The sequence below is a fragment of the Protopterus annectens genome, chromosome 9.part0, assembly GCF_019279795.1.
Source record: "Protopterus annectens isolate FY-2018-M chromosome 9.part0, PAN1.0, whole genome shotgun sequence".
Classification (NCBI taxonomy): Eukaryota; Metazoa; Chordata; order Ceratodontiformes; family Protopteridae; genus Protopterus; species Protopterus annectens.
This window is the reverse complement of record NC_056743.1, coordinates 1,248,031,105-1,248,047,718: the sequence shown is the minus strand read 5'-3', so window position 1 is coordinate 1,248,047,718 and position 16,614 is coordinate 1,248,031,105. Positions and strand designations below refer to the sequence as shown.

The window sequence follows — 16,614 nt, the reverse complement described above, 5'->3', positions numbered from 1 at the left end:
CATGATCAAGCAAGGTTTGTTCCTTGAGCCAGGCATGTCTACGTATGACTGATCCTGTAACAGCAGCTCTACATGAGGCCTCTAGAGCATCAAAACCACATTGTAAGGTATGCTTACCCACTTGTTCTGCACTATGCATCAAATCCTGCAACTCCTTCAAGTCTGGTTGTTCAGGTTGTGATATTTTACTTTTCAATTGTAATAACAAAAACTGTTGGTATTTTAGCATAAGGAATTGACAGTTTAAGGCCCTCGTGGTTAAGGTAGCCGAGGTATATACCTTTTTTCCCCACCTTTCTAAGGATCTGGAATCTCTCTCGGAAGGTAATGGATTTTTTGCAGTGGAGGCCTTAATCCCCTTGGAGCCCTGTGAGATGGTTTCTGGGTCAGCAGCATGGCTTTTGTATAGAAATTGGTGTGAGTCAGGAACCCTGTAGTACCGGTCAGGCTTGACTGGGGCTGGAGGCAGAGAATCCGGGTTAAGGCAGGCCTCGGAGTAAACATCATCTAGGATGTCCAAGACAGGAGGTATAGCCAGAGGCCTGTGCTGAGGTAGCAAGAGAAATTCCCTAAGCCTTTTCTTGGAATCTGAATAATCTTGGCCTTCCCAGTGGAAGTGTTCCCTTAAGGTATGCAAAGTTTCCCCAAATGAGTAATCCTCTGGGGGGGATACAGAAGGAATGGACTCCTCTGCATCAGAGTCTTCAAAAGGGGAGTAAGAATGTTCCTGATCATCAGAATGCTCTGAAATAATGGAGCCCTGATCAGAGGAGGGGGATTCTTCCTCCACTCTGGGCCTTTTGTCCGGTGGGGGTTGAGAACCCCTGATGAGTAATTAAATCCTCAGCCATTTTAAGCATCTGTTTTTTAGGCATGAGGCCTGGAGATGTGCCCTGTGTAGCTTGTCTCTTAGAATGCATGGCTGCTTTAGACTTAGTGAAAGCCTTGATGGAAAAAGAAGAGGAAGATCTGAAAACACCTTGAGTGGAGGTAGACCTGTCCACATTTTGAGGTTCAACGCCAAGAGTGGCTTCGGTATCTGTAGTCGGGGTGTGGGCCGAGGAGCCTGCGACCTTGGGCACAGGAGACACCGCCAATGAAGTGTCGTCGGTAGTCAGGGGCTGCGTAGGCGCCTCGCTGAGAACCGGACCACGTGTAGTCGGCTTTGGCGTGGTGTCGGTAGAGGCCGCGGACTTCGTGTGTCGGTCCTTATCTTTGCGTTTTTTTAGACAAAACTGGAGTCGGAGTATCCGACGACATAATATAGTTAAATGTTTTTCCAAAATAATGCTGGGCGAACTCCGCCCGACGCTTAATGGTGCGTTTGTTGAATGTAGCACAAAAGCGACAGACCGAGACGTCGTGGTCTGGGCCTAAACAAGGTATACAGAGGGAATGGAAATCCTTATGCGGTATTTGATTCCCACATGAAATACAATTATTACCTTTGTCTGGCATCGGTCTGAGGCAAGAAAAGTTTCCTCAACGGGGTACTTAGCTTTCAAGAAGACTTCGGTTTCAAAATTTTCGTAATTTCAGGAGCTGGCCGACCGGCACTTGCGAACTGCTTCTGCTTTGGGCACCGCGCGGCAAGAAAGACTGGAGAAAATGGCGTCGGCTGGTTCCTTTATACCCCTGTCCTCTGACGTCAGGGAAGAAGCAACGACAACCGACGCCGGACCTAGACTTTGGAATTCGGCCGACCGAGGACCTGCCTGACGGCAGGAGAACCCATCTGTTATGACTGCAGCTGTATGCACGATGAACATCAGGTGACGCAGTAAGAATGAAAATCTCTGTGAGGTATTTGCTTTCAACAGGCAAGACAACGGTTAACTTTTTCTGATGTTGGTTAGAGCAAGAAAAAAGGATCCCCAATGGGGTACTTGGCTTTAGAAGACTTCAGGTTTGAAACTCAAAAAAACAAAAATTTCAGGTAGCGGTTGACCGGCACTTGCGAACTGCTTCTGCTTCACGCTCCCACGCGGCAAGAAAAGCTGATGTAATGGCGTCGGCTGCATGTTTTATACCCCTGACGACCTGACGTCATGGAAGAGGCGACAGTATCCGACGCAGAAATCCCAAGACTCTGGTATTCGGGCCGACTGAGAGCTACCTGCAGGCAGATAACCAGTGTGTGATGACTGCAACAGTGAAACACGAAGATCATCAGCCAGACTGTTAACATGCATGAGTGTGGTAGTCAGTCTGTTTATAAGTTTAAGTTCAAGTTAAAAAGCCTCATTTCTGATGTGTGTGTGTGTGTGTAATAAAGCTGCTTGAACAGAACCTACAAATGGTTGTCTGTTTTATCCTGAACAGACGACTGACAGTATATATAGTTAGGGGGCAGCATAGCCCCCCACCTAGGTGGTTGTTATATAGGCCGGAGTGTTTTTGTTAGGTGTTGGACGAGTGTAAATTGCACTGGGAAACATTGGCTGTTCGTGACTGTCAGTCTTCAGTACTGTCATCTCGACATTCTGAATGTCGGTGTTCTGGAATTTGCAATTTCGAAGGTAATCCATATAGCTATATATAAGAAACAGAATAATTACCACAGTCACCATGGCCAGGGTAACAAAGTATACAACACCAGTAAAATGGAAGATTTTCTTTATTGGGATAAGTGCTTTCAGATTTCCTGAGCCTTCATTAGATCCATATAAAACAAGTCAGTTAAAAAAACTTTTAAATACTGAAACATACCCAATCAATTCAGTGACACACCCTATCTATCAAAATTTCACACACGCTTCCTAAGCCTTCTCCTTTACAGAGATGGTTTAATAGGTAAGTAGGCAATGAGACCTGGAGATTTGTATGCCTGCAGCCTGCCTACCCAGCACATTTCTGCTTTCTCCACTAAATTGTTAACATATGCACCTCTCTTGTTGTTACCTATACTCTGTATTACCATAAAATAAAAAGAATGTCCTTCATTCTCTTCAATATGCTTAAAACTTTTTTTTTTTTTTTGCATCTTGCTGCCTAATGTCACTCAAATGTTTGGACACCCTCTCCTTTAGCTGTCTCATGGTTTTACCCATATAAAAGGAGTCACAGAGGCCACAAGTAGCCATATATGCACCATGTTCCTACTGGTACAGTCTGCATACTCATCAAAATAATTTTCTTTCTTCTGTTGTGTATGTAAAAATACATTTCCTTTATAAATAAATTTACAAGTACATCTGCGACATGGGTGTGTGCCTTTTGTTTGTGAAACTACAGAGTGACAGTTCACATTTTTATCACATAGAAGCTGCTTAAGATTTACGGTTGTTTCTGAAGGCAAAGGGAGGAACCTCCCCTACAATCTCTTTATTTCCTCATCTGACATCAGAATCATCCAGTTGTTTTTAATCACATTACAAATCCTGTACTTGACTCTGTGCAGCGGTCACTTCACCTTGTTTGTACCATCGCCTCAAAAAATTGTTCCCCATGGTTTCATCCACGTCAATAAACTTTTCCCCTTGGGTGTGAAGTCTAGATGCTCTAAGGAACTATCCCTATAGGACATTCCTATGAACATGCCCAGGGTGCATACTAGATGTATGCAAAATACTATTCTTCCAACACTTTTTCTGATATAGGGCAGCGTGCATTTCCCCAGACACAGTGTCCCACTGCACAGAGACAAGTACAGGATTTAACAGAGGAGATGGGGAAACCGTATTTATACAGGGGGAAATCCTATCGAAGAGTTTTAACACAGAGGATGGTAAGGATCTCAGAATGGTCCTTATATACTCTAGTGACAATAAGGGGATTTGTTTGTATTTTCTTCCAACAAAGCAATCTCTTAGCATCTCTGGTAGTCCCTTCTGTGCCTTTGGTTTATATCCTTCTTTCTTTAACATCTATACATAACAGCCTTAACTGTACAGCCCCAAAAATATGACCCTTTGCTCGATCGCCAAGATCAACTTATCCCACTTAACCCTAGGACTCTTTTCTTCCCAAAGAAGTTCTTCATTCATTTCCATATTTATTTCTTGCCATAAGTTACTGTCTAATTTACAGAAATACACCTGGTAAACAAACATACGTAATCAATCGTTTCAAAAATATTTTCACTGACTGTGCCATACTAGCCAGACTCATGTTTGTGAGGGTTCACCATCCTTAACTTTTGGATCATCTTACATTAATTTTCTTCCCACATCTCCTTTGCCATTACTAATGAGTCTTTATAAGCCATAATCCTATGTACTTGTTTTTCTTGTCCCCAAACGTACGTGAATTGCTGTACTAATTCACACATAGTTTACAACAATGACTTCTTTTAATCTACATGTATTTCATAACCCCAAAATGTCTCAAAGTATTCCACAACAAAGTGTTATCTTGCTCTGGATTTGTCAGATAAATTACTGCTGCAAACAATGCTAATCTTTCCTGCCTCCTACTTCCACTCATACCCTTGGATGTTTGCACCTCTTATTTTCATTGCTAATGGCTCAACATATACTGCAAACAATGGGGGGAAAGGCATCTCAAACTCTTCCCTCTACACAAACTCAATTATTCAGACAAAAATTCCCTCCCTCTCACTTTTGGCCCTGTGTATAGCCTTTACTAATTCAATTATTTTGATAGGAAATCCAAATTCAGCCATTATCTTATATATAAATTCCCAGCTAACCTTATCAAGTGCTTTTTCTGTATCCAGGCTGACCAGTAATAATGGCATTTTGTTTGATCTCTGCAGCTTTGTGAATGTAGTTCTATTAATGTTGTGTAACTCCTGCCCCCCTTCTACAAATCCACAGTATCTAGGTCCAACAATTTTGACAACACTTTTTGCCAACTTAAAAAAAAAAAAAAAAAACACTTTTGCCAAGCTTTTTGCAAACACTTTATAACCTTAATTTAATACTGAAAATGGTCTATATGAAACAAGATTTGCAGGATATTTACCCTCTCTACATAAAACCACAACCACCACCTCTTTCAAACAAGATAAAGGCATCTCTCTTCCCTCCTTCAAGACATTATTAAATGGGTTACATTAATAATGCTGAATGGCACCACACTGACTCCAAAACGTTGAAAATCAAAACGCTGATGAGACTGCGGTGTAGAGCACACTAGTGTATTTCCCTTTTCCCCACTGGGGCACATCTTGGATTTGGTATATATAATTAGCAGAGGGTGTGGGGTGCAAAGGGGCTTGCCTTCCTGCATAGAACGCGTACCGAGGTTTTCAATATTATGAGTTTCGACCTTTTGTGGTTGATGTAATGCTGTTTGGAATTATGCACGTATTCCTATTAAATAACTTATTCTATATCTTTATTAGGGTCTCTCCCCAACCCCCCCCCCCCAACATCAAGATTTCTGTGTATATTTGTAAACCTGACTGCCCATCACAATTTTTATTTCATCTTCCACTCTATTTACAATTAACTGTTGGGCGTCTATGTTGTTTACCTTTGGCAAAACCAGGTTTACCATGACATTTTCCAGCAAAACCTTACCTTGGTCATTCCATTAAGTCTATTTTATGAAGACTTTCATTAAATGCCCAGAATAGTTCCTCAGTTCTTTCAAGGACTTGTATAATTTTTCTAGACTTAAAACTTTACACTGCTCTTCCCACTTCCTGCTTCCTTAACCTCTATACTAAAAGTTTGCATGTTCTGGGATTACAGTCATAAAATAATTACCCGAGTGCCACTTTTCTGCACTTGTGCGGATTGTCCAAATGCTCTCCCTTGCACCTTTGAATTGCTCCTCTTCATCATCAGTGAGTTTCTTTAAATTATTCGGCAGCACTTTAACCTTTGCCAACCCTTCAAAATCCGTTACAATTTTCCCATATTTCTTTTTTCTTTATTTCAACTACAACTCTAAAGTCTCCTTTCAATGGTTCCTAAGCACCTGCTTTCTCATCTAACCCATTTTCGATCTTCTTGCTACTTCACAAATCTTACCTGCTACACACTTTTTAAATGCTTGTCTTTTAAATAAATAACTAGGGAAGTACCAATAGCTCTTTTCTTACTATCTTGGCCCTTATCCTATCCTTTGCGGGAGCATGATCAGATACTTCAATTGGATATACTTTTATTCCCTCTAGTAAATGAGCATGTTCTTGTTTAAAAAGCATTTGCCCAATGTGGCCTAATTTAGCCATTTATGCTATATATAATTTTATCTTTGCATTGCATAACCCTTCTTTGATGTACAACTGTCCCCACAACTATATTTCCATCCCATTCAGTGAATGAAATTTCATTACACCACATAAAAATGCTAAAACCTTTTTTGTTGGACACGTTACAAAAGTTGTACAAAAAATACTTTTCTTAACATTATGTCACTCTCCCAACCCCACAAACATATACAAGAACTAAATAACAGGTCTATATAATATACTCAAAGTTTTAAAACTTCGAATCTCATATGACTGACACCATATGAGCGAAGTTTGAAACATCGAATATATAATAAAAGAAGAAAAAAAAAGAAAAACTTACCTAAACGCTCTGAACAGGATGGCAAGCCCCCCTGCACCCCCCACACCCCTGCTACTTTATACACAACCCCACTACTTTATACCAACTCCAAGATCGGACTTCAATGCAAAAAAGGGAAATCTTCCCATTCGGCGCTGTACAGAGCCACTTGTTTTAACTTTCGAACTTGTAAAAGTTCGATCATATGGTGTCAACCATGTGACATTCGAACTTTTACAAGTTCAAGGTTATAATAGGAACCCTAAATAACTATGTACATAACACTTTTTTTGCAGGGGGGAGGTGGACACACTTCCTTCATCAGGGCCAAATGCACATGTTGGCAACAAAAAAGTACAGTTTTGTACCTACCATAAATGTAGATGTCCGATAGGTATGCATCTGCAGTCATCACATATGGGTTGTCCTGCCTCAGGCAGCCCTTCGGTCGGCCGGATTCCAAAGTCTGGGTCCGGCGTCGGCTGATGTCGCCCTTTCCCCGACATCAGAGCGCCTGGGGTATAAAAGCGTCAGCCGACGCCATCTTCCTCAGTGTTTCTTGCCCCAGATGCCAGGTGCCCTCAAAGGAAGGCTAAATTTGGAGAAATGCAATAAATTCCAAACATGCACAGAAATATATATATATACAAATATATATATATATATATATATATATATATATATATATATATAAAACAAATACACCATAATAGATAACCCCAGCTAGCTATGAGAGGGAAAAGTACCCAATAAATACCAAAGAGGGGAAGGAGGGAGGGTAAACCTGACTGCAGATGCATACCTATCGGACATCTACATTTATGGTAGGTACAAAACTGTACTATGTCCATCAAGGATGCATCTGCAGTCATCACATATGGGTAGAATACCAAAGCCAATCTGGGGGTGGAGGATCTATGTAAAGGATGGTGTAGCTAAAATGCCCTGCAGGACTGCCGTAGCAAAGCCTGCTCTGGATCTGGAATCTTCTTCTTCTTCTTCTTCTTTCGGCTTTTCCCGGTTAGGGGTCGCCACAGCGGATCACCTTGTCCGCACATTGAATGGCAGTGGAGTTTTACAGTGTCGAGTTGCCAGCCCGGCGCCCAACCTTCCACAGAAGGCACACTCACACGCACACCTAGGGCCAATTTAGAGTGTCCAATCCACCTGCAGCATGTCTTTGGGATGTGGGAGGAAACCGGAGCACCCGGAGGAAACCCACGCGACCACAGGGAGGACATGCAGACTCCGCACAGAAGGCACCCCAGCCGAGGATCGAACCGGAGAACCTCTTGCTGTGAGGCGGCAATGCTAACCACTGTACCACCGTGGCCGCCCCTGCTCTGGATCTGGAATATAAAGGTAAATTGTAATGCTTGGAAAATGTATGCACGGAGCTCCATGTAGCAGCTTCTAAAATGTCCTTGGTAGCCACCCCTCTTAAGAAAGCTGTGGAGGTGGCTGTGGCTCTGGTGGAATGAGGTCTAATGTTAGCTGGCACAGCTTTTCCATGAACGGAATAACAAGAACGAATGCAATTCCCTATCCATTTTGAAATTGTCTGTTTGGAAATTGCTTTTCCTTGTGCACCAGCAGCATATGCTACCAACAACTGGTCAGTTTTTCTGTAGCTTTTAGTTCTGTCCAAGTAGTAGCGCAACTGTCTGTGTATGTCCAGGGTGTGCAGAAGTTTCTCCCCTTTGTTTTGTGGATTTGGAAAGAAGGCAGGTGAATAGCTTGGTTTAATGAGACCCTGGATACCACCTTTGGCATAAATGAAGGATTGGTTTCTCAATGAGACACTGTCTTGATGAAAAATAAGAAATGGCTGTACTGCCATGAGGGCCTGTAACTCAGATACTCTTCTTGCTGAGGTTATGGCCAGAAGGAAGGCAGTCTTCCAAGACAGGAACTGTAGTTCTGCAGATGCTGCTGGCTCAAAGGGAGGCAGAGTTAGTTTTTCCAACACGAAGTTAAGGTCCCAAGTAGGCACTGGAGGTTTCCTTGGAGGACTGATGTTTTTAATTCCTCTTAGAAACTGTCTTAGGAGAGGATGAGAAAAGACAGGTGGATCAGTATTGTACTCTGCTGAAATTGCTGAAGCATGAATTTTAATGGAAGAGTAAGACAGGCCATTGTGGAGCATTTCTGCCAAGTATTCCAGGATATGTGCCATGCTCATCACTGTCGCATCTAGGCCCTTTGTGGTGGTCCAAGTGTGAAATCTTTTCCATTTTGCTGAATATGCCTTTCTTGTGGAAGGCCGCGAGCTTCCATGATGATATCCTTCACTCTCTTGGAAAGCTTATCCTGAGGAGGAGTCAAGGTATTTTCCAGGCTGTTAGTTTCAAGGTTTTCAGGTTGGAATGCAGAGTTTTGTAATTGTGCTGTGTCAGGAGAAGTGGCCATTGAAGAAGAGGCCATGGTTTCGTACGTGACATGCTCTTTAACAGTGGGTACCAGTGCTGTCTTGGCCAGTCCGGAGCTATCAGAATCACTTTTGGCTGCTTTGTCCTGATCTTCAGTAAGACCTTGGTCATTAATGGAAGAGGTGGAAATGCATACACTGTTAGAGTTCTCCAGCTGAAAGAGAGGGTGTCCACTTTCCATGCTTGTGGGTGGTATGTCCTTGAGCAGAATTTCTTCAGCTGATGATTGTGGGGGGAGGCAAAAAGATCTATGCCCGGCCTTCCCCATGATTGTGTTATCTGTAGGAAGATGTCTGGGTGCAGCATCCATTCGTGTGCATCCATGATATTTCTGCTTAAGCTGTCCGCCAGTATATTGTCTTTTCCTGGCACAAACTGGGATTGCAGCTCTATACTGAGTTTCAAGGAAAGTTCCCATAGATTCATTGCCAGTCTGCAAAGAGGGTAGGAATGGGTGCCTCCTTGCTTGTTTATGTACCACATAACTGTGGTGTAGTCTGTCCTTATTAGCAGGTGGCCTTGATGCAGAAAGAGTTTGAAGGCCTCGATTGCATGTATCACTGCCAGCATTTTCTTTTGGTATATGTGCATGAGTAGCTCCTTTTGTGACCATAGTCCTTGAATAAATCTGCCCTCCATATGTGCTCCCCAACCGTGGTCTGAAGCGTCGGTTGTAATGGTTTGGCTGGCTATTGGTTTGCTGAAGGGCAGACCCCTGTTTGACTGGCTTGCTTGAGCCCACCACAGAAATTCCTTTTGGAGGCATGGAATGAGTGGGATCAAAGTTTCTAAGCTGTGACTGTGCTGAGTCCATAAACTCCTTAGGTACCATTGTAGTTTCCTCATATGCAGCCTTGCTTGTGGAATCAGCAGAATGCAAGATGCCATGTAACCCAGGGCCTGCAGGATTTTCCTTGCAGTCAGCTGAGTTTGTCTTGTCAGATTCTTGAAGTAATCCGGTAGTTGTCTTTGTTTTTCTTCTGTGAAAAAAGCCATTTGGGTGGTTGTGTCTAGTTCTGCACCCAGAAAAGTTATTCTTTGGGATGGAACAAGTCTTGATTTGTGAATGTTGACTGTATATCCCAAGGCCTGCAGTAGGTGGATGGCATAATTCAAGTCCTTTACCAAAGTTTGTTGGCTGTCCGCTTGTATAAAGGCAGTCGTCCAGATATGGGTATATTTGAATCCCCTGAAGTCTGCAGTGTGCAATTACTGATGCCAGGCATTTTGTGAATACTCTGGGCGCAGTAGATGAGCCAAAGGGCAATGCTGAGAATTGATAATGCTCTGAACCTGCAAGAAATCTGAGGTGTCTTCTGCAACTTTGTCTGATAGGGACATGCAGGTATGCCTCCTTGAGGTCTAGAGTCACCAGCCAAGACCACTTGCCCAGCATGGGAAGGAGTTGCTGTAGAGTCAGCATTTTGAATTTTGGCACAATGAGATAAGTATTCAGTGCGGACAAGTCGAGAATAGGCCTCCATTGATTTTCTTTTCTTGGAACAAGGAATAGTCTGGAATAAAATCCTTGGCCTTGTTCTGAAAGAGGAACCTTTTCTATAGCTTTCATTTGCATTAAGTAGGAGATTTGTTTCAAAGCCTCTGCCCTTTGATTTGGTGGCAGGTCTGGCATGCCTTTTCTTTTTGGCAATGTGTGAAAATGGAACCTGTATCCTTTGTCTATTATTTGCAGTGTCCATTTGTCTCTTGTAATACTGTGCCAATTTACTGAGAATAAAGAAAGCTTTCCGCAAAAAGGTGCTTTTAATTGAGCCCTGGTTGGCGGAGTCAAAGCAAAGTCATTGAGTCTGTCCTTGTGCAGCTGTTGTAGGTCCTGCACTACCTCTCTGGTTGGGAGGCTGCCATTGCCGTCCTCTGTAGGAGCCTCTAGCTTGCCCTCTACCTCTGGCACGCCTGCTCTTGCCTCTCTGAAATCTTTCTGTGTCCGGAAAGGACCAATTCTTGGTAGGCCAATTTCTGCTGAATCTTGGTGGTTGGACTTGTAGAAAATCTTTGACTGTTTGTACAGATTTTGCCTTTTCCTCAAATTTCTTTAAGACCTCCTGAGCAGTGGAGCATCCAGAAGCTTAGCTTTAACATGGTCTGGCAGAGATTGTTCCTTCAGCCAAGCATGCCTACGTATGACTGCACCTGTCATAGCGGACCTACATGAAGCTTCCAATGCATCATAACCACACTGCAAGAAATGGTTGTTAACCAGCTGGGAGTTATGTACCAGATCCTGAAGTGATTTGCGATCTAGGGGTTCAGGGGAAAACAGTTTCTTATGCAATTCATCTAACAAATACTCTTGGTACTGTATCATATGATATTGACAATTTAATGCCCTCATAGAAAGAGTAGCAGAAGTATACACTTTTTTACCCCATCTCTTTAAAGCCCTGGACTCCCTTTCAGAGGGCAGTGGATTTTTAGTTGTGGCAGCTGCAACCCCTTTAGGGCCCTGGGAAATAGTTTCTGGATCAGCAGAGTGGGCCTTGTAAAGAAAATGATGCGAGTCCGGGACCCTGTAGTACCTATCGGGCTTGACAGGGGCCAGAGGAAGAGTGTCAGGGGTTATGCTAGACTCAGAGTACACATCATCAATGACATTCAAAACAGGAGGAATAGCCAAAGGTCTATGCTGAGGTAAATGCAGAAAAGTTCTTAATCTTTTCCTGGAATCAGAGAATTCCTGGCCCTGCCATTTGAAATGCTCTCTCATAGTGTGAAGGGTCTCCCCGAAGGATAGTTCTTCAGGAGGGAGGCCGAGGGGGATAGATTCCTCTGCATCAGAGTCCTCGTAGGCCGAAAAAGCCTCCTCCTGGTAGTCCGAGAGAGCAGAGCCATCAGAGGCCTCCTCTGAGGAGTGGGGATCAGAGGGCTCAACCCTGGGCCTTTTGTCTAGAGGAGGTTGAGAGCCCCTGTCCGGATGGGGTTGGGAGCCCCTAATTAAGGAAATAAGGTCCTCTGCTAAGGTTAGAATCTGTGAACTTGTAGTGGGTCCCTGAGGAGTAACCCTGGGAGGCATAGCTTTTGTGTGTTTAGCAGCTTTAGCCCTGGTGAATGCCTTTATGGACATGGATGCAGGAGGCCTGGCTGCACCACGTGCTGGTGTAGTTTTGTCTAGAGGAATGGTGTCAGAAGTTTCCAAGACACCAGTTTCTGAAGGAAATTCAATAACCGACTCAGCAGGGGCCTCCGGGGCCGAGGTTGTCGGTTGAGCGGTTTTGGGGGTCGTTGTCGGTTGAGCGGTTTTGGGGGTCGGAAGTACCAAGGACTCTGTTTCAGCCAAGACTGAGACACTCGCGGTAGGCCTGGCCGTGGTTTCAGCCAAAACCGCGGCCCGCGTGTGTTGGTCCTTGTCCTTCCGTTTCTTTGTTAAATGCGAAGTTGGAGTGTCCGACAGCATATTGTACGAAAAACTAGCCCCAAAAAATTCCTCTGCAAACTCCGCCTGACGTCTAAGAGTGCGTCGGTTGAAGGAAGCACAGGCTGAACAGGCCGAGATGTCGTGGTCTGGGCCTAGGCAGGGGAGGCAGTAACAGTGGAAATCCTTATGAGGTATTTGTTTCCCACAAGGTAAGCAATTATTAACTTTATCTGACATCGGCTGAGGCAAGAAAGAGTCCCCAACGGGGTACTTAGCTTCTGAAGTCTTCGGTAGCTGAATTACAGGAGCTGGCCGACCGGCACGTGCGAACTGCTTCTGCTTCGGGCACCACGCGGCAAGAAAGACTGGGGAAGATGGCGTCGGCTGACGCTTTTATACCCCAGGCGCTCTGACGTCGGGGAAAGGGCGACATCAGCCAACGCCGGACCCAGACTTTGGAATCCGGCCGACCGAGGGGCTGCCTGAGACAGGACAACCCATATGTGATGACTGCAGATGCATCCTTGAAGGACATCAGGAAGTAGACAACTAAAATCTTAGTTTTGTTCTGCTGATTCATTAATTTCTTGCCTGACTTCTGCAGAGCTAAAGCAAAATTGCTATCTAAAATCTACTCAACCTCTATCCCCTCTAAGCAGTCAAAACATCCTGCTCATTTCCCATTCATCCAATTAGGTTTTCCATCCAGCTCTTTAATTTTCATTTTCCTGACCACCTTTTATATTAATCAACTATTATTTTTTTTTACTTTATACATCACATACTTTGAAATGCTTTATCTGCTACTTCCTTACTGTAAATTGCTAATGTAAGACTAAGTATGTCTCGCTCAACAAGGTTACCAATAGAGCAGTTTAGTTTATACATATCTAGCTCCTGTAGCTGGTGCCTGGTTGTTAATTAAGAACACATGCAAGTGAAATAACCAAATGTTTATAGGTATCCTCTCAATCATATTTTTTTACTTTCACTAAGCTTCCAAAACTGGAAAATGTCCACACATTACAGTACAAAGAGAGAAAAAATCAGTTCATTACCATCTTAAGCAACAGCTTGTAAACTGCTTGTGCACTTCTTAATTTCAATCTATTATAATACTGCTTCAACACCAATTTCCCCATCCAGCCGCTGAAACTGAAAATATTACATAAACTATTCTTTCCTAAACAAAGCTTTCTGTATTGTGCAATTTTTTTTTCCAAAATCTCTATTTCAGTTTTCTTTTTTTCCAAATAACAACACAATAACTCAAAAACACAAATAAACAATACAAATACATATATAAAGAAAACAGACAACAATCTCATTCCGATAAAATTATACATATATACAATATATACACTAGAAGTCACTACATCGTCAAGTAGAGTATGAGAATTCTTACGTTCATTTGGTCTCATAAGGAATAGTGGAATGGGGATAGTCTATATAGAAAGTAAAGATAGAAATTAAACCATTTATTGTATGGTTAGGAAAAATATCTAGATACACATATACTAAGAAGAAGGGGGAAGATGCAAGAAAACTGGTTATACTACATTTCATTTCTTATTAAAAGGTTAGCTTTCCATGTTAATTTGTGGGCAAATTTTATTTGTCAAGAATTATATCTAGTAAGTAACCCCAATATTTTTGGTAATAGTGTTTGTTTTTGAATAAACTAATTTGTGAGATAAGATATATTTGATAGCAAGATTGCTAAAATTTTCCCATGTAACTGATGACATGAACTTCCAATTCTTTGTAATAATGAATTTAATAAGGGCACACATCATAATAAAGACATGTTTTAATATTTTTGGAAGTTGATTGATGTTAATGTGCAATATAGCTGTCTCCCATGTAAGGGTTGATTTTTCATATCCCATCTTCTCTAATCTTACTCTCAAGGAACACCCTAAGTTGTGTATCTTAGTACAGTTCCACATGACATGCAAAATTATCAGCGGTTTGATCTGGACAATGGGGACATAAAGGCGAAAAGTTAGGACTGAATTTATTTAATTTAGATAAGGTATAATATAGATTATTTATCATAATTTGTGTATATAACAGCTTCTTGAAAGGAATGAATTTGATTCTATTTTCAATGGCTAGCTTCTTATTTTCTTCAGTCAGTGATTGATTTTTCGTTTGCCAATAGTTTGAAAATAATAAAGAATTCTGATGCTTTGCACTCATTACAATTTTATAAGTCCTAGAAATTGTTTTCCCTTTAATCGCAAGATTTTCAAGTATTAATTTAACTAAATTTATGTTCTGTAAGTCAATGTGTATCTGTGAGAATTTAGCATTTATAAGATGGTGAAGTTGGTTAAGGATGATACTATATTTCTTAGGAAGTTTGAGTTCAAGTCTCATTTACCCCGTGTTATAGTCTTTCCATTGGTATATATCCCATATTGTGTAGTCTTTTATCAAGGGGTAGTTTGTTAGATTTACGGGTTTATTATTTATTAGTAGAGTAGGATTTAGGTGTAACGGTTGTATAAGGGCAAAAGCGTCAGCTAATTGCAATGATTTAAATAGTTTCTGTGTTGTAAGAATCATGCTTTTAATTAGTGGGTGTAGACTCTTCCTGTATATGCTAGTCTGGTTTAAATTCATGAATGGTAGGGATTTGATATTATAGCCAAGGGATTTCAACTGTTCATACCAGATTTTGGTCCACTGGGGTGACCAAGTATATAATAAGAGTCATAGATTATTATTTGTATTAGTCTGTAGACAGTAATTATACTACAGTAAAGCTTAAAATCAGGCAACCACAACCCCCCTTATCTTTGGCGAGTACAAGTTTTCCATATTTAATTCTGGTAGATTTGGGATAACATAAGAATCTTGATATAGCTTTTTCCATGGCAAGGAAAAAGTTTTGGGGAATATTTGAAAAAGTAGCATTTAATTGAAAGAGTATTCTTGGTAGAAAATTCATCCTGACAACACTAGCTTTTGACAGTAGAGACATATTGATGTTCTGCCATCTATCAATATAGTTTTGTATACTAGTCCATGTACTTAGTAGGTTACTGTTTATAATATCTTTGAAGTCCAAAGTAAATAGTATTCCTAGATATTTTATCTGATAGTTTATTTTGATCTCACTCATGGGAAAGTACAATTCTTTATGACCTATAGGATTGAGGGGAAATATGTGTGACTTGTTTAAATTTAAGTTATAGTTTGAAACTAGCGAGAACTCATAAATAGCTTTAAGTATTTTTGGGAGGTCAGTAGTGGGGTGTTGGAAGTATATATTTAAGTCATCGGCAAAGACAGAGTATATAACATTTATATTGTGGATTCTGGGAATATGATGAAAGTTTTTTTGTGAAATAAACAGAAGGAGGGGTTCTAGATAAAGATTAAATACGTATGGCGAAAGAGGACATCCTTGCCTTGGACCACTGGATAAGAGTATAGGGTTAGTTATACGTTTGTTTACCTGTATAGTGGTAGAAGCTTTCTGATACAGAACCTGGATCATTTTAATGAATTCTTGAGGAAAACCATATAAAGGCAGTATATTAATGGGAAAGTGTAAATTTACTCTATCGAAAGCTTTGGTTGCATCTTCTGTAAGGGCATATTTGGGGAATTTGTCACTATTAAGTAGTCTTACAATGGTATCTAAGAGGAGGGTGATGTCACTTGTTTGTCTGTTTGTCATAAAGCCCATTTGTTGTTGGGAAATAATAGAGGGGAGTATATTCTTAAGTCTATTTGCTATAACATGGGCTAATATCTTAAGATCAGTGTTTATAAGGGCTATTGGTCTATAATTTGCTGGATCTGTTGGGTCAGAATGCAGTTTAGGAATCAACACAATCTTGGAGTTATTTAAGTATTTGCCTGTTAAACCATATTTTAGTATATAATTGAAAAATAGAAGTTATGTTCTTACCATAACGTTCCATGTTAGTTGTCTTCTTCTCGCCTTCTTTCTTGCTGGATGGGTTCGGAGCCGATCCTCGGCTCCGACTCGGCCACTCTAAAAGCTCGAGAGTTGGTTCCACCGGCTCGAGGCTCCCCTTATATCCCACAATGCTAGGCGTAATACCTCAGATCTCGTTTGTAAGCTAGGCCCAGCCAGGAAGAAATCCAGAAACACTGGAAAGGGGAAATCCACCTCTATAAAATGGCAGAAGGAAGGTGACCTAAAACCTGATGAAGGAATATATACATAGTACAGTATATACATATATACAAACAGAGGTGGTAGGAAGAAAGGTCACAATCAAACTCCTCTAGGTCTGTCCAGGCTAGGGGGAAGGAGGGTGGGACGCAAGAAAGAAGGCGAGAAGAAGACAACTAACATGGAACG

The 16,614-nt window shown here is 41.6% G+C and overlaps 1 protein-coding gene across 1 annotated transcript in view; it reads right to left on the bottom strand.

The window, feature by feature from the left end:
* The window catches only part of LOC122811972 (beta-adrenergic receptor kinase 1-like), a 2,445,913-nt gene that overhangs the window by 1,962,231 nt on the left and 467,068 nt on the right, over positions 1 to 16,614 (bottom strand). The window lies entirely within an intron of this gene.